This window comes from Salvelinus sp. IW2-2015, linkage group LG36 (genome assembly GCF_002910315.2).
Source record: "Salvelinus sp. IW2-2015 linkage group LG36, ASM291031v2, whole genome shotgun sequence".
Lineage (NCBI taxonomy): Eukaryota > Metazoa > Chordata > Actinopteri > Salmoniformes > Salmonidae > Salvelinus > Salvelinus sp. IW2-2015.
Window position 1 is genome coordinate 17,315,530 of NC_036875.1, and position 18,629 is coordinate 17,334,158.

General features: G+C 40.7%; 1 long non-coding RNA gene across 1 annotated transcript; it reads right to left on the reverse strand.

The window, feature by feature from the left end:
- Positions 1-1,181: 1,181 nt before the first annotated feature.
- On the reverse strand, positions 1,182-6,416 carry LOC139023759 (uncharacterized). Its single transcript, XR_011474925.1, has 4 exons — positions 6,102-6,416; positions 5,560-5,587; positions 4,406-4,532; positions 1,182-4,240 (listed from the first exon to the last, which is right to left on the reverse strand). It is a non-coding gene; the product is annotated as an uncharacterized lncRNA (long non-coding RNA).
- Positions 6,417-18,629: the final 12,213 nt, after the last annotated feature.

Genomic DNA, 18,629 nt, shown 5'->3' on the forward strand with positions numbered 1-18,629 from the left:
CAACCGTGAAGCACGGGGGTGGCAGCATCATGTTTTCGGGGGTGCTTTACTGCAGGAGGGACTGGTGCACTTCACAAAATATGTGGATATATTGAAGCAACATCTCAAGACATCAGTCAGGAAGTTAAAGCTTGGTCGCAAATGGGTCTTTTTCCAAATGGACAATGACCCCAAGCATTCTTCCAAATTGTGGCAAATTGGCTTAAGGACATCAAAGTCAAGGTATTGGAGTGCCCGTCACAAAGCTCTGACCTCAATCCTATAGAACATTTGTGGGTAGAACTGAAAAAGCATGTGTGAGCAAGGAGGCCTACAAACCTGACTCAGTTACACCAGCTCTGTCAGGAGGAATGGGCCAAAATCCACCAAACTTATTGTGAGAAGCTTGTGGAAGGCTACCCAAACATTTGAGAGAGAGAAAAAAAATGACGGCGGCTGGTCACCAGCAAAAACACAATGAAACTGGTCTCACCAGAGAAAACACAATGAAGGCTGGTCACCAGAGAAAACACAATGAAGGCTGGTCACCAGAGAAAACACAATGAAGGCTGGTCACCAGCCTATGCTGGACTATGCTGTTTTTTTCATCAGGGTCTCTTATCCTCTCTCATCCTGTCTCCCACTCTCTCCCTCTCTCCTGCTCCCCATCTCCCCCAAGCCTGTGGAATCCCAGCCCCATCTACCTAAGTGTCACTGAGGAATGTTCCATCATTGAAATGGGGGAGAATGGCTGTGGCTAATATATAACCAATTACCCCGGGGACATTTCCTGTTTGTCCTTTGAGCTCCACCACAGCCTCAAAGTGCCAATTAGGCCCGGAATGCCAGAACATGGCTACTATTTGGCAGGGGTCAGCGCACCAGTGACCTCACATTCTAAAGGACTATTGTTCCCAGGCCCAGAGAGACTCCACAAGACACACACAGATAGAGATAGAGAAATGCACACACACACACTGCCCTGGACCCTGGTGGACCGACATCAAGACCCCGCTTTGTTTCAATAGCATTTGCCCGCACAGCCACCCTCCATGCAAGGGATTAAACAAGGTGTGTGTCCAGTGTAGAATTGCATTGTGAAAGTTTGGCAGGAAGTAGATTGGCTGATGGAGCTCTTACAGAAAAAACTCATGAATTTCACATATGAACAGGTGATCTCGTATGATCGCATGTGATTTAATTTGAAGTTAATGTGATAACATGTGAAGCAACATGTGAAAACATAAAACTACACCTGACAACATGTGAGCACGTGTAAGAACATGATCTTACCTGAAATTAATGTGAAATAAACGTGACAATATGGGGATGCAAAATCTCAAATTGTGATAACATGAAACTACACGTGACAACATGTGAGCACGTTAAAACCCAATCTCATGTGAAATAAATGTGACAACATGGGGAGGTAAAATTTCAACATGTGATACTATGAATATGATACTGTATTTTATAGCTAAATTACTGTGTTAATGTGAAAGGACACTATGATGCTGTATCTTGATTACTTGGGAATCACCCTGCCCTAGGATTTGAAGTCATCACCTCTTGGTTGCTAGCTACAGTACCTGAAGTTCCTGCTGTGCCACCAGGTCAGTGGAAATAATGGAGATTGGCTATATATTTATTGCCAAGAATACACTTCTGCATTTTGCCTAAAGTTGCAGTCAAATAAACAAATATATACATACATATATACATAGCATAATGCTGCATTCGTAACCAAATGGGAAGTGGCATTTTTACCACATACGACTAGGAAAAATCCACTAACAGCATTTTTGGCAGTTAAATGCAACAACAAAACACGACTAATAAAAAGCTATCTATTAATATGGTTTTTGAACACTATAATTTGTTTACAAGCATGATACTTTTAGTTGAAGGTTTACGCAGCTTGTAGGCCATTATACAATCAGTATTTCTCAATGAGTTCAAAACATGTAAATGCATTCAATTGGTATTTACAACTTCACAACTGGTAAATTCCCACATGGTTACAAACACAGCACTAAATGTAATATATTGGGTAGAAAAATGTACCCTAAAAGGTTCCGAGCAGTACCATGTGAGTTCCTGCATACCTCTGAAGGTACTTTATGTGTACCTTTGACCTTTCTATACACCAGAGAACAACACTGTACCGTAACGCAGTTACGCCTCCGACACTGCCAAAACACCAGCTATGGTGTCGGCTATCGTGTTTATGGTTAATCTGATTTAATCTAGACCTTAATGTCAAGTGTCACTAATAACTTACTTTTTCATTGGTGTTGTCAGATAACCACACAATTATTGACCTGATTCCAGGCAACTTTTAGCAAAGTGCAGAAATGTATTCTTGCCGATAAATCTGTGGTCAATCTCTATCATGGCCACAAACCTAGTGGCAAAGCAGGAAATTCATGTTGCTGGCATCCAAGAGGTTATCCAAAGTGTGCTAACTCAGAAACCAAATTCAACTTCTAAATGACAAATAAATTCCACTAAATGAACAGCAATGCCTAACAGTTTAGTTACATGTTGAACCACATGATGATTTCACATGTGAAAAATAATTTTGAGCATTTCATGCATGAGAACTTTTGAACACCTCAAATGTGACAACATGTTTTTGCAATCATTCCCGTAATTGTATGTGTTGTTGCAGCTAAAGTATGAACCCACCTGGGATTTGAACTCACAAGCTCCAAGAGTTGAGGTACGCTGACCTTTCCACTGCACCACAAAATATAACACTCGTACACATTCATTACCTATAATACWTCTCTGCACTTAAAAAATGAGTACCATCTGCACTGCTATTTTAGTTATCAGTTATTCTGACTATTCTCTCATCGTTGATTACATTTACTTATTTCAGCAATTTGAGGGTTTTCTGTATAATKTTGGTGGGGCATATTATTCTGCTTTAATGTTACACCTGAATCACTATGATAAATATACTCGTCATTCTGGAGTGTATTTTTAACAAAGCTGAGACGTACTTTGAAGTACAAAGTGAAATCAGTTATTGACGCAGACATGGTGGCATAGCAAGATGATTGGAATGCAGTCAATCAAGAAGTTGTCAATTCAAATCCCAGTTAAGAACATGCTAAATAATAATTACTGAATAAACATACGGTACACAAAGTATGTAAGTTGAAAACACTATACACTAAGTATACCGAACAACTTCCAAATATTAAGTTACCCTCCCTTTTGTCCTCAGAACAGCCTCAATTCATCAGGGCATGGACTCTACAATGTATCTATAGTGTTCCACAGGGATGCTGGCCCAAGTCGACTCCAATGCTTCCCACAGTTGTGTCAAGTTGGCTGGATGTCCTTTGGGTGGTGGATCATCCTTGATACACACAGGAAACTTTTGAGCGTAAAAAACCCAGAAGCGTTGCAGTTTTTGACACAAACCAATGCGCCTGGAACCTACTACTATACCCCGTTCAAATGCACTTAAATATTTTGTCCATTCACCCTCTGAATGGCACACTTACACAATCCATGTCTCATTTGTTTCAGGGCTTAAACATCCTTCTTTAACCTGTCTCCTCCCCTTCATCTCCACTGATTGAAGTGGATTTAACAAGTGACATCAATAAGGGATCATAGCTTTCACCTGGATTTCCCTGGTCAGTCTATGTCATGGAAAGAGCAGGTGTGCTTACAGTTTTTCCCAATTGTTTACACACTAAAATTGGAACTTCAAATGCAATCACCGAAACCTGAAATTCATGTACCAAATCCCTAAACCAAGTCTGCAAAATTGCAAGCACAATTCCTGCTTTACACTCAGTTTTCAATTCTATATCACACTTTTTGCAAAACACTACACACAGTTCTCTACATTAGGCCCAACATTCAAAATTAAAATCTCTTTAGTCCCTTTGGAAAGCAATGCCAAGCGCTATACACCAATTGGTAACACCCACTCCTCACAGGTGTAAACATTAGTTGCTGAATTGTTCACTTAGAAATCAGAGCTTTAGCACTATAAAAGGCCACAGATGAGCTCTCCTGTTTTGGAGTAAAATGAAAGTCAATGGTGAAGCAGGAGCCAGAGGTGAAGGAGGATGTGAAGGAGGAGATGGAGGAGGATGATGATGATGATGATGATGATAGTTGTCTCAGATGAGATTAGGGCCACATTGGTTGACCATGTGCTCAACCATGGATTGAGTATGAGGAAGGCTGGGCAGAGTTCAGCCCAACCTGGGCCGCTACATGTTGCATCCATCATCTGTACATTCAGAAATGAGAACCGGTAAGTTACCTACCTACTCTTTATGTATGTATACTGCAGTCCGACATATCAGTAGGTCTATGTTACTCAGTGATTGTTGGCCAATGTTACAGTAATGTCATTTCTTATTGAAAGAAAATAGATTATTTTAGCTTACTGTACCCAATCATATTTGTGGATTTTCTGCAGAACTGAGAGATGCCCAGGCCATGGTGGAAGACACCGGCTGTTCACACCAGAACAGGAGACCGCTGTTGTAAACATGGTGGTGGCAAACAATACCAATAGTCTATGAGAAACACATAATTGCAGACAACACAATATTCAATAACATTCACCAGACTTAGTGCAATATTAGTATTAGTGCAACTGAATCTGGATGAAACAGGTCTACATGGTGCCATTTGAGCAAAACTCAGATGAGGTTAAAGAACAGCGCTATGAATATGTGTAAGTACTATACCATGAATTTACTATCACATCAGCACTGTATAGACACATTACAGTACTGTAATCCAGTATATTGTGCCTCACCATATTGACTGCTCTAGGTCTGTCACTTATTGTCTTGTCTGTTTCAGAGAGTCTTGGAGCTGGATGCCACTAATTCAGCACGTTTATATTTACATTGAGGCTGGCTTCAACCTACTGTAGCCAAAAGAAGGGTATGGGGACGGAACATTATTGGCCATTGTGAATGTCCCTGGACAGCGTGGAGGGAATATCACCATGTGTGCAGCCGTTAGCCAGCAAGGCGTCCTCCATCACCATGCCAACCTTAGTCCCTACAACACCGCCCTTCTCATCACATTCCTGGACACACTACATGGCATCCTCATTCCAGCCGAGCAGAGGGGTGGACCAGAGCAGCCCAGGTATGTTGTCATCCTGGACGATGTGAGTTTCCACCGGGAAACTTCCACTGCTCTGGTCCGCAACTGGTTCATCGACCACCCACAATTTATATGTTCCCCATTCCTACTGAAGAGGTTTTTTTTCGGCATGGTGATGGAAGGTGTATGACCGCTATCCCCTCGCACGAATGCCTCTTCTCCAGGCAATGGAGGATGCATGTGGTGAAGTTGACGTGGGGGCTTTCAGCAGCTGGATCCGTCACTCCAGAAGATTCTTTCCCCGCTGTTTAGCCAGGGAGAACATCGCTTGTGACGTAGATGAGGTGCTGTGGCCAGACCAAAATAGTGGATGCAGCCTAATGTCTTTCTTACATTTTGCGTGTGTTTTTGTCTTTTTGTGTTCAGAGTTTTGAAATAATTAGCCACTTTAATAAATACAAAATTGTACAGAAAACACTTTACCTTACTGTCTGTTTTTCCTGGCTTTCTCCTGTTGGGTACAAAACACACATTTTCACAAATACTGCATTTTGGAAATGAATGTTTGTTATTGTATTGCATTTGTTTTGTTTATTTATATTTGAGTAGGTATACATTACTGCTACAGTGTAACACAAATGCAAAAGGCAGAAAAATACTGATGGGATATTCATAGTAGTGTTTTGTGTTGAGCACATCAGTGTGTTGTTGGTAGACAGATCTATTCATATGACACGTGTCGTTTTGATGCAAAACATATTTTGGAAAGCGCTAAAACAGTTTTGAATGCAGTGTTTGCTTTTGCTAGAGGTTTGTGTTTTGGGAAAATGGGCCAAAGATTCAGCAAACGTGTGGAAAACTGTAATATGTTGTATACTCAGTCTATGTTAAAAGCACTGTGTTAATCATAATGACTCGACCTGTGAAATATCATCACATTTGAAGTGTTCCAAAAACACATGGTTTCTCATGTGGTTTTTCCTTAAGGGAGGGGAGGGTAATTTCTTTTCAAAAAGGCTGCCTACCTGAGCCACAATGTCAGGAATGCTCCTGGATTATTCAGTTCTTTGTCCCAGTACAGCTCAGAGGTTCACACATACACACACTTGGAGGTATGCAGTTGCGTTAACAGAAACCTGACCTACCTGACAGATCGAAACTACACCCACGCGCTGTTAACCCTTCAACACCTGGCGTGGGAAATAAACCCTGGCTTGAGATACCTGCCCTAACACCACAGAGAGAGATGCATGGCTGGATAGACGGAGGGAGGGATGGGTGGACTGTCTAGAGGAGAGGAAAAATGCCACAAAGGTTTTTTAGTTTCTCTCCTTCGCTCTCTCTTGGCCTTTCATCTGCCGGGCCAGGCTGCTGTGGGGCCAAAGGGCTGTTTGGCTACAGAGAAAACATGATTGCAGCCTTGTTGCCCAATGCATTGGTTTTAAAATATGGAGCTGTCTGTGGGTCCACTCAGTTACAGGCGCAACCGTTGAAAACCTTCACTCTGCCATGTCCCCTATTCCCTCTGCCACAAAGAGCATGTGAGAGCGTGACCTTGTGTCTTTGTATTTTTTTCATTAGTCCACTGTTGATATGGTCCCAAAATGATTTACATGTCAGCAGAGTTAATATATTGGACATTCAAGAAGCAAAGCGTCACATGATGCAAAACAAATCAAGTGACCCCTTGATTCTTTAAAATCCTATATTTGAAAAACTTGACTGCTGACATGCGAAACATTTTGTGACTATGACAGTGGACTAATGAAAAGAAATACCACAAAGTTTTGGAGTGGATTTTTCCTTTAACCTTTCAGTGATACCCATCCCGGATCCGGGATCCTCCTCATCAAAAAAGCTGACTAGCATAGCCTAGCCTAACGGGACAGGGATATCATATAATATAATTTTCATGAAATCACAAGTCCAATACAGCAAATGAAAGATAAACATCTTGTGAATCCAGCCATCATTTCCGATTTTTTAAATGTTTTACAGTGAAAACACAATATGTATTTATATTAGCTAACCACAATAGCCAAACACACAACCGCATATTTTCACCATGTTTCCACCGCATAGGTAGCTTTCACAAAACCGACAAAATAGAGATATAATTAGTCACTAACCAAGAAACAACTTCATCAGATGACAGTCTTATAACATGTTATACAATACATTTATGTTTTGTTTGAAAAATGTGCATATTTGAGGTATAAATCAGTAGTTTTACATTGCAGCTACCATCACAAATAGCACCGAAGCAGCCAGAATAATTACAGAGAGCAATGTGAAATACATAAATACTCATCATAAAACATTTATGAAAAATACATGGTGTACAGCAAATGAAAGATAAACATCTTGTGAATCCAGCCAATATTTCCGATTTTTTAAGTGTTTTACAGCGAAAACACAATGTAGAATTATATTAGCTTACCACAATAGCCAAACACACAAACGCATTTATTCACCGCAGAGGTAGCTTTCGCAAAAAACAGCAAAAGATATTAAATTAAATCACTAACCTTTGGACAACTTCATCAGATGACAGTCTTATAACATCATGTTATACAATACACTTATGTTTTGTTCGAAAATGTGCATATTTAGCGCTGCAATCGTGGTTATACATTGTGAATATGTAGCAACATTTTCCCAGAATGTCCGGAGATATTTTGGACACTCACCTAATCTGACCAAAGAACTCATCATAAACTTTACATAAAAATACTTGTGGTATGGCAAATTAAAGATACACTGGTTCTTAATGCAACCACTGTGTTAGATTTTTTAAAATAACTTTACCATAACATACAGCTTGCGTTATTGTGAGACAGCACTCACCAACACGGCGGAGAATAGGACTCAACATTTTACACAGAAATACGAAATAACATCATAAATGTTTTCTTACTTTTGTTGAGCTTCCATCAGAATGTTGTACAAGGAGTCCTTGGTCCAGAATAAATCGTTGTTTGGTTTTAGAATGTCCATTTCTTCTGTCGAATTAGCAACCTTRGCTAGCCATGTGGCGCGAACATGCCCATCAACTCTTGGCGCAAAAAACGGAAAATTCCAAAAGTCMCAATAAACGTTGAATAAACTGATAAAACTCGGTTGAAAAAACCTACTTTATGATGTTATTATCACATGTATCAAATAAAATCAGAGCCGGAGATATTCGCCGTGTATACGTAACGCTTTTCAGAAGCCAATGTCGAGCTCCGCAGCGCGCCTTGGTAGACAAAGAAAATTCCTGACCTGCCACTCCAAAAGCTCTTGTTCGGCCTCAGATCAAGCTAGACACCCCATTCCACCTTCCACTGCCTGTTGACATCTAGTAGAAGGCGTATGAGGTGCATGCATATCGATAAATATAAGGCAATTGAATAGGCAGGCCCTGAAACAGAGCCTAATTTTCAGATTTTTCACTTCCTACATGGAAGTTTGCTGCAAAATGAGTTCTGTTTTACTCACAGACATAATTCAAACAGTTTTAGAAACTTCTGAGTGTTTTCTATCCAATAGTAATAATAATATGCATATTGTATGATCTAGAAAAGAGTACGAGGCCGTTTCATTTGGGCACGATTTTTTCCAAAGTGAAAACAGCGCCCCCCTATTGACAAGAAGTTTGGCCTTTCAATTCTATACAGTGTTTTTTTTTTTACATCAGTGGAGGCTGCTGAGGGTGGACGGGTGGACGGCTCATAAGAATGTCTGGAACGGCGTTAATGGAATGGCATCAAACACATAGAAACCATGTCTTTGATACCGTTCTACTGCCGCCGCTCCAGCCATTACCAGGTGCCACCAACCTCCTGTGTTTTACATGTAGCTTATAGACCTACAGAAATGCTGGGAATTCTTGGCATCAGAAACAATATTAGTGTACACAACAGATGGTGTGGTCAGCTTCCCTCTAACCACCTTTGAAGAATAAAGTCTGATGAATGTTGCTTTTGAGGGGAATTATCCCTTTAAAGGTCTTTATGCACCAATACAGTTATTTTAACTGAGGTTCAATTACCTTTTACCCCCTATCCCTCCAAACGTCACAGTCATGTTTTTGTCTATCGTGTGGCTGGTTGGTCTGCTCTTGGTTTTGGCCTGCTGTACTTGTATGTTGGTTATGAAGCTAACAGACTGAGGTCAATGTCATTCTGTCTGATGTCACAATAACTTGTAAAAACCACCTCTGATGTTAGTAGTTTTTTTTTGTTTTTGTTTTTTCACCTTTATTTAACCARGTAGGCAAGTTGAGAACAAGTTCTCATTTACAATTGCGACCTGGCCAAGATAAAGCAAAGCAGTTCGACACATACAACAACACAGAGTTACACATGGAGAAAAACATACAGTCAATATTACAGTAGTAAAATAAGTCTATATACAATGTGAGCAAATTAGGTGAGATAAGGGAGGTAAAGGTAAAAAAGGCCATGGTGGCGAAGTAAATACATTATAGCAATATACTGTATATATATATAGTTAGCGTGTAGAACATGTGTATCAGCTGAAATCTTTAACCATAGAATTAGGAATTAGAATACAAGTAATTTAATATGATCTCTATGTCTTTAACTGTGTTTTCAGTGTTCCAAATGGACAGGGTTGCTATAAATTACCAAAGCCAACATGGGGCTAATGTTTGGTGGGTCAATTTTTATCAGTGATGTGGAAAGTAACCCAAACTTTCATTGTGCCGACGTCAGATTTAGTTGTCTTGTACGGCAAATAATCCAGGAGTGAGAATACAAACACCACAGGAAGTTGGTGGCACCTTAATTGAACAGGCTCGTGGTAACGGCTGGATTGGAATAGGTGGAACGGTATCAAATACATCAATAATGCTATTCCATTCGCTCTGTTCCAGCCATTATTACGAGCTGTCCTCCCCTTAGCAGCCTCCACTGACACACAAATATACACAGTGTTACAGTGTAAAAGCTTGAAAGCTAAACTACTTGTTAGTAATGGTCAATGTGCCCTCTGAACAAAACATAAAATCATGAGTCACCAGTGTGTGACTCTTTTGGTTTGTCTATGACAGGCTATAGTATCTCTCTGTTAGTGGTACAACAACTGAGTGGCTCACTTTCATGACCAACTGACCACTGGTAGAGCTGTGGTGGATAAACATGATACAGCCGGGTCAGACATCTGACGATCTTTGGTCTGGGACTCTAAATGACAGAGTGGTTTCATCGTCAAAAATAAACACTCTTACTCCAGGACACGGCATGGTGACAGTCGCGGAAAAAGAAAACCAGGAGCCCCCAAATGTCTACAGATTATGACATTTATTTCAGAGACGTACAAGTAGCTAACGTTTTGACGTAATGCACAGACACACACATACACACACACACACACACACACACTCACACACAATGGCTGAATAGTGGTGCAGACGTAGACACACACACATACAAAGTGGAGTGAGACAGGCGCTAGACAGGCGTGTGCTGTGACTCAAACAGAAGCAGTCGTCATCTGGTCAACCAGAAGGCCAGCGGAACCAACTCTGCTCTGGACACGCACGTGTAGCGGACATCACTGTGCTTGCTAACCATACCACTTCCTCCCTCTCCAGCTCACACCAAGACCCTATCCCAGGACCTCTGCCTCACAAACAAGTGTCATTAACTTTAACCCTCCTGTAGGTGACCGCCCTTCGGTGTAGTTCTGTTACCCAGTCGCACCACCAAAAAGCTAGCAACTCGGTGACGGGAATGGAAACATTTCATGCTGAGGAGTGAGATTACATTTCCCCATCTGTTACAAACGTAGGCACATCTCTGCCACTGGCCACTGGCCGTACTATCACATTTCCTAAAGAGGGCAATAACTCCTATTTTAGTCGAGAAAAACTGTATTCATGACAATGCTTCTCAAAAACAACAGAAAGATAATCACCATCACATCTCACCTGTGACATTGATGTCCTTCACTAGACAGTGAATCTGACACCAGCCTATGCCTCCAAGGCATAACGCACTGCACTGTAGTTCTGCACACCTAGCTATATAAACGATTGGAAAATGCAAACAAGTCTGAAAATACGACTCGCTAACGTATCGCAAACTTCCCGTTTGAGATATCAAGTTCCATACAAGGGGTTTCCTGTTTAATGCACCGTGGTGGAATATGGAAAGACACTGTGTTATGATACTAGAAAGAGAATGGGATTATATGACATACAATGAGGTTCTTTTTCAAATTGAAGTTCTATGGTTCCGGAATTCTAATTCTAGTCTTATTCCAGGCTTTACAAGATGGTTAGAGAATAGGTGTAACGGTTGTCGTTGGTGGAAGGAGAAGAGGACCAAAGTGCAGCGTGGTACGTATTCATAATAATTTAATAAAGAATGAAATACTGAACAAAAACAACAAACTGACAAACAAACAGTTCTGTAAGGTGCAAACAAAAACACTAAACAGAAAATAACTACCCATAGTGGGAAAACAGGCTACCTAAGTATGATTCTCAATCAGAGACAACGACCGACACCTGCCTCTGATTGAGAACCATACTAGGCCAAACACATAGAAATATAACGACTAGAACAAAACATAGAAAAACAACATAGAATGCCCACCCCAACTCACGCCCTGACCAACTAAAATAAAGACATAAAAAAGGAACTAAGGTCAGAACGTGACAATAGGACCTGGTGTGGTTGTTAATGAATGGCGAATTCAGGGAAAACCACTATTATGGAGTTAGATACCTGACATACATACAATATATATACAAAAGTATGTGGACACACCTTCACATCAGTGGATTTGGCTATTTCAGCCACAGCCGTTGCGAAAAGGTGTATAAAATCGAGCACACAGCCATGCAATCTCCATAGAAAAAGATTGTCAGTAGAATGGTCCGTATTAAAGAGCTTAGTGACTTTCCATGTTGCACAGTCATAGGATGCCACTTTTCCAACAACTCAGTTCATAACATTTCTGCCTTGCTAGAGCTGCCCGTGTCAACTGTAAGTGCTGTATTGTGAAGTGGAAACGTCTAGGAGCCACAATGGCTCAGCTGTGAAGTGGTAGGCCACAGAACGGGAGTGCTCCGTACACAAAGCAAGGTCCATACAGAAATGGTTTGTCGAGGTCGGTGTGGAAGAACTTGACTGGCATGCACAGAGCCCTGACCTCAACTCCATCGAACACCTCTGGGATGATTTGGAACACTGATTGCAAGACAGGCTGTCACGCCCTGACCTTAGAGAGCCTTTTTATTTTTATATTTGGTTAGGTCAGGGTGTGATTTGGGTGGGCATTCTAGTTTGTATATTTCTTTGTTGGCTGGGTATGGTTCCCAATCAGAGGCAGCTGTCTATTGTTGTCTCTGATTGGGGATCATACTTAGGCAGCCCTTTTTCCCACCTTCAGTTGTGGGATCTTGTTTTTGCACAGTTGCTGTTAGCCCTGCAGAACTTTACGTTTGTTTATATTTGGTTGTTTTTTGGTATCATTTTTTATAAAATCAATATGTACGCCTACCATGCTGCACCTTGGTCTCATTCTAACGACGGACGTAACACAGGCCTATTTGCCCAACATCCGTGCCCAACCTCACTAATGCTCTTGTGGCTGAAGGGAAGCAAGTCCCTGCAGAAATGTTCCAAAAATAATGGTAAACCTTCCCAGAAGAGTGGAGGTTGTTATAGCAGCAGAGGGGGGACCAACTCCATATTACTGTCCATGATTTTGGAACAAGCATGTGTCAACATACCTTTGGTAATGTAGTGTACATACCTACTCAGACTCCGGGATGCTGGCCTTCTAGGCAGAGTTGCAAAGAAAAAGCCATATCTCAGAATGGCCAATAAAAAGAAAAGATTAAGATGGGCAAAAGAACACAGACACTGGACAGAAGAACTCTGCCTAAACGCATCCCGGAGTCGCCTCTTCACTGTTGACCTTGAGACTGGTGTTTTGCTGGCACTATTTAAGGAAGCTGCCAGTTGAGGACTTGTTAGGCGTCTGTTTCTCAAACTATACACTCTAATGTACTTGTCCTCTTGCTCAGTTGTGCACCGGGGCCTCCCACTCCTCTTTCTATTCTGGTTAGAGACCGTTTGCGCTGTTCTGTGAAGGGAGTAGTACACAGAGTTGTATGAGATCTTCAGTTTCTTGGCAATTTCTCACATGGAATAGCCTTCATTTCTCAGAACAAGAATAGACATGAGTTTCAGAAGAAAGTTCTTTGTTTCTAGCCATTTTGAGCCTGTAATCGAATCCATAAATGATGATGCTCCAGATACTCAACTAGTCTAAAGAAGGCCAGTTTTCAGCTGTGCTAACATAATTGCAAAAGGGTTTTCTAGTGATCAATTAGCCTTTTAAAATGATAAACTTGGATTAGCTAACACAACATGCCATTGGAACACAGGAGTGATTGTTGCTGATAATGGGTCTCTGTAGATATTCCAGCTACAATAGTCATTTACAACATTAACAATGTCTACACTGTATTTCTGATCAATTTGATGTTATTTTAATGGACAAAAATGTGCTTTTCTTTCAAAAATAAGGACATTTCTAAGTGACCCAATCTTTTGAACGGTAGTGTTTAAACACAGTACCAGTCACTGCTGAGCTGAGCTGAGACAAGCTGCAGAGCTGCACTGAACTGACCTGGTTACACATCCACCATATACAGTTCAAGTCGGAAGTTAACACACACTTAGGTTGGARTCATTAAAACTCGTTTTTCAACCACTCCACAAATTTCTTGTTAACAAACTATAGTTTTGGCAAGTCGGTTAGGACACAAGTAATTTTTGCAACAATTGTTTACAGACAGATTGTTTCACTTATAATTCACTGTATCACAATTCCAGTGGGTCAGATGTTTACATACACTAAGTTGACTGTGCCTTTAAACAGCTTGGAAAATTCCAGAAAATTATGTCATGGCTTTAGAAGCCTATGATAGGCTAATTGACATCATTTGAGTCAATTGGAGGTGTACCTGTGGATGTATTTCAAGGCCTACCTTCAAACGCAGTGCCTCTTTGTTTGACGTCATGGGAAAATCAAAAGAAATCAGCCAAGACCTCAGAAAAAAATTTGTAGACCTGCACAAGTCTGGTTCATCTTTGGAAGCAATTTCCAAACGCCGGAAGGTACCATGTTCATCTGTACAAACAATAGTACGCAAGTATAAACACCATGGGACCATGCAGCCATCATACCGCTCAGGAAGGAGACACGTTCTGTCTCCTATAGATGAATGTACTTTGGTGCGAAAAGTGCAAATCAATCCCAGAACGACAGCAATGGACCTTGTGAAGATGCTGTAGGAAACACGTACAAAAGTATCTATATCCACAGTAAAACGAGTCCTATATCAACATAACCTGAAAGGCCGCTCAGCAAGGAAGAAACCACTGCTCCAAAACCGCCATAAAAAAGCCAGACTACGGTTTGCAACTACACATGGGGACAAAGATCGTACTTTTCAGGGAAATGTCCTCTGGTCTGATGAAACAAAAATAGAACTGTATGGCCATATTGACCATCGTTATGTTGGGAGGAATAAGGGGGACGCTTGCAAGCCAAAGAACACCATCCCAACCGTGAAGTACAGGGGTGGCAGCATCATGTTGTGGGGGTGCTTTGCTGCAGGAGGGACTGGTGCACTTCACAAAATATGTGGATATATTGAAGCAACATCTCAAGACATCAGTCAGGAAGTTAAAGCTTGGTCGCAAATGGGTCTTCCAAATGGACAATGACCCCAAGCATACTTCCAAAGTTGTGGCAAAATGGCTTAAGGACAACAAAGTCAAGGTATTGGAGTGGCCATCACAAAGCCCTGACCTCAATCCTATAGAAATTTTGTGGGCAGAACGTTTGACCCAAGTTAAACAATTTAAAGGCAATGCTACCAAATACTAATTGAGTGTATGTAAACTTCTGACCCACTGAGAATGTGATGAAAGAAATAAAAGCTGAAATAAATAATTCTCTACTATTATTCTGACATTTCACATTCTTAAAATAAAGTGGTGATCCTAACTTACCTAAAACAGGGAATKTTTACATTAACACAATGTGAGGAATTGTGTTAAACTGAGTTTAAAGGTATTTGGCTAGGGTGTATGTAAACTTCTGACTTCAACTGTAGCTGCTGGAACAGTTCTTGAACTTCAGAACTATCCTTATCGCTTCTCACTCATGCAGTGCCCCTGCCTCTGCCATCAATAGAGATATGTTTATAGATATTATTGGATAATACGGTATCCAGGTGAATAAAGTAGTGGGCTAGGTGGCAGTTCCAAAGACTGTGGTCATTGTTTCCCTATGGTGACGTTGACTAGGTTACTAAACTCTGTTACTCAAAGACTTGTAACCCAGTTACTCAAGTGACTTGGCAGTTAGACTTCCGGCCTGGAGTCTGACAAAGCAGTTATAGCTCTGTGTCAGACATTTTACAGCAGCTAGTAACTGAAGTCCAGAGAGCATCCGTAAAACATGTTTGGGAAGCCATTCCAGGTTTTCCGTTCTCTCCATTCGGTGTTCCTCTTTGATGATCCAATCAATTCCCATCAAAGGACATGCCGGTCCCTCTCACTTCGTCATACTGTAAGTTAACACACCTGTCCTTATCAGAGCGGCCTACTTCACACAGGTCCCTGACCATAAAGAGCTATGATGACGGCAGGGTCTGGAATATGGACCATCCCACGCACACTGATATATTGTGTCATAAAGAAGGTTACAATGCAAAATGCAACAGATCTTTTTTTGCATCAATGGTGTTTCCAAAAGCATTCATTCTATTTACCATTTACTTAAAAATTGTGTGAAGTTAGTAGCCACTTGCACATGCTGTCATGCTGTATACATGCAAGTTAGTGCTTGCTGGTTGTTCAATTAACACTGAAAGTGTGGACTTGTATAGACACTGGAACAGTGTTAAAATTAACACACTGCTTGGTGTAAAGCATTATTTCCCAGAGTGCCGTTCCTTTCGAGGGAATTGTAGAGTTATCACCCGTGATTGTATTTGGTAGTGACAGAGAACACAATGTTGTTGCATTCATTCATTTTCAGTCCTTTTGACTCCACCAAGTGAGATCCTGAGGGAATATGTCATCATAAAAAGTATATTATTTACCGTAATACAACATGTAATTCATTAGGCCTTAAAATAAGGGTCTACGCTCTAAACATAACAATTACACTCATTGGTGTAAAATAACCCCAGTATTGGTGTTAATTACCAGAGATGAACCAAAACCAGGTCCATCATTATCATATTTYCCAGCATGCTCTATTGCAGGTTGATTTTAAGAATTGTTTGCTTCAATATTTATGTTTTTGCATGTACATTGATTGATTAATTAATCTTATGCTTCTCAAATATAAATTATATACATTTTCTAAATTAATGTTACTTGAACTTATTGCACCCGTTACTGAAATGGTTGTTCCAGTTTAGATGGTTTAGATAGTCTCACAAATACATCCACAGGTACACCTCCAATTGACTCAAATKATGTYAATTAGTCTATCAGAAGCTTCTAAAGCCTTGACATCTTTTGGGGAAATTTTCCAAGCTGTTTAAAGGCACAGTCAACTTAGTGTATGTAAACTTCTGACCCACTGCAATTGTGATACGGTGAAATATAAGTGAAATAATCTGTCTTTAAACAATAGTTGTAAAAATGACTTGTGTCATGCACGAAGTAGATGACCTAACTGAATTACCAAAACTATATTTTGTCATCAAGAAATATGTGGAGTGGTTGAAAAATGACGTTTAATGACTCCAACCTAAGTGTATGTAAACGTCCGACTTCAACTGTACATACACCCTAGCCAAATACATTTAAACTCTGTTTAACACAATTCCTGACATTAAATCCGAGTAAAAACTCCCTGTTTTAGGTCAGTTAGGATCACCACTTTATTTTAAGAATGTGAAAAGTCAGAAAAATAGTAGAGAGAATGATTTATTTCAGCTTTTATTTCTTTCATCACATTCCCAGTGGGTCAGTAGTTTACATACACTCAATTAGTATTTGGTAGCATTGCCTTTAAATTGTTTAACTTGGGTCAAACGTTTTGGGTAGCCTTCCACAAGATTCCCACAATAAGTTGGGTAAAATTATGGCCCATTCCTCCTGACAGAGCTGGTGTAACTGAGTCAGGTTTGTAGGCCTCCTTGCTCGCACACACTTTTTCAGTTCTGCCCACAAATTTTCTATAGGATTGAGGTCAGGGATTTGTGATGGCCACTCCAATACCATGACTTTGTTGTCCTCAAGCCATTTTGCCACAACTTTGGAAGTATGCTTGGGGTCATTGTCCATTTGGAAGACCCATTTGCGACCAAGCTTTAACTTCCTGACTGATGTCTTGAGATGTTGCTTCAATATATACACATATTTTGTGAAGTGCACCAGTCCCTCCTGCAGCAAAGCACCCCCACAACATGATGCTGCCACCCCTGTGCTTCACGGTTGGGATGGTGTTCTTCGGCTTGCAAGCCTCCCCCTTTTCTCTCCAAACATAACGATGGTCGTTATGGCCAAACAGTTCTATTTTTTTTTCATCAGACCAGAGGACATTTCTCCAAAAAGTACAATCTTTGTCCCCATGTGCAGTTGCAAACCAGAGTCTGGGTTTTTTATGGCGATTTTGGAGCAGTGGCTTCTTCCTTGCTGAGCAGCCTTTCAGGTTATGTTGATATAGGACTCGTTTTACTGTAGATATAGCTACATTTGTACGTGTTTCCTCCAGCATCTTCACAAGGTCCTTTGCTGTTGTTCTGGGATTGATTTGCACTTTTCGTACCAAAGTACATTCATCTCTAGGAGACAGAACGCGTCTCCTTCCTGAGCAGTATGATGGCTGCGTGGTCCCATGGTGCTTATACTTGCATACTATTGTTTGTACAGATGAACATGGTACCTTCAGGCGTTTGGAAATTGCTCCCAAGGATGAACCAGACTTGTGGAGGTCTACAATTATTTTCTGAGGTCTTGGCTGATTTCTTTTGATTTTCCCATGATGTCAAACGAAGAGGCACTGACTTTGACGGTAGGCCTTGAAATACATCGGCAGGTACACCTCCAATTGACTCAAATTATGTCAATTACCCTATCAGAAGCTACTAAAGCTATGACATCATTTTCTGGAGTTTTCCAAGCTGTTTAAAGGCACAGTGAACTTAGTGTATATAAACTTCTGCCCCACTGCAATTGTGATACAGTGAATTATAAGTGAAACAATCTGTCTGTAAACAATTGTTGGAAGAATTACTTGTGTCATGCACAAAGTAGATGACCTAACTGACTTGCCAAAACTACAGTTTGTCAACAAGAAATGTGTGGAGTGGTTGAAAAACGAGTTTTAATAACTCCAACCTAAGTGTATGTTAACTTCCGACTTCAACTGTAAACTTCCGACTTCAAYTGTAAATAAAGCTTTACGCTAAGCAGTGTGTGTCTATATGGTTCAACACCTTCAGTGTTAATTCGACACCGGGAAATTTGCTGTGCGTACTGAACACATATAGAGTGACA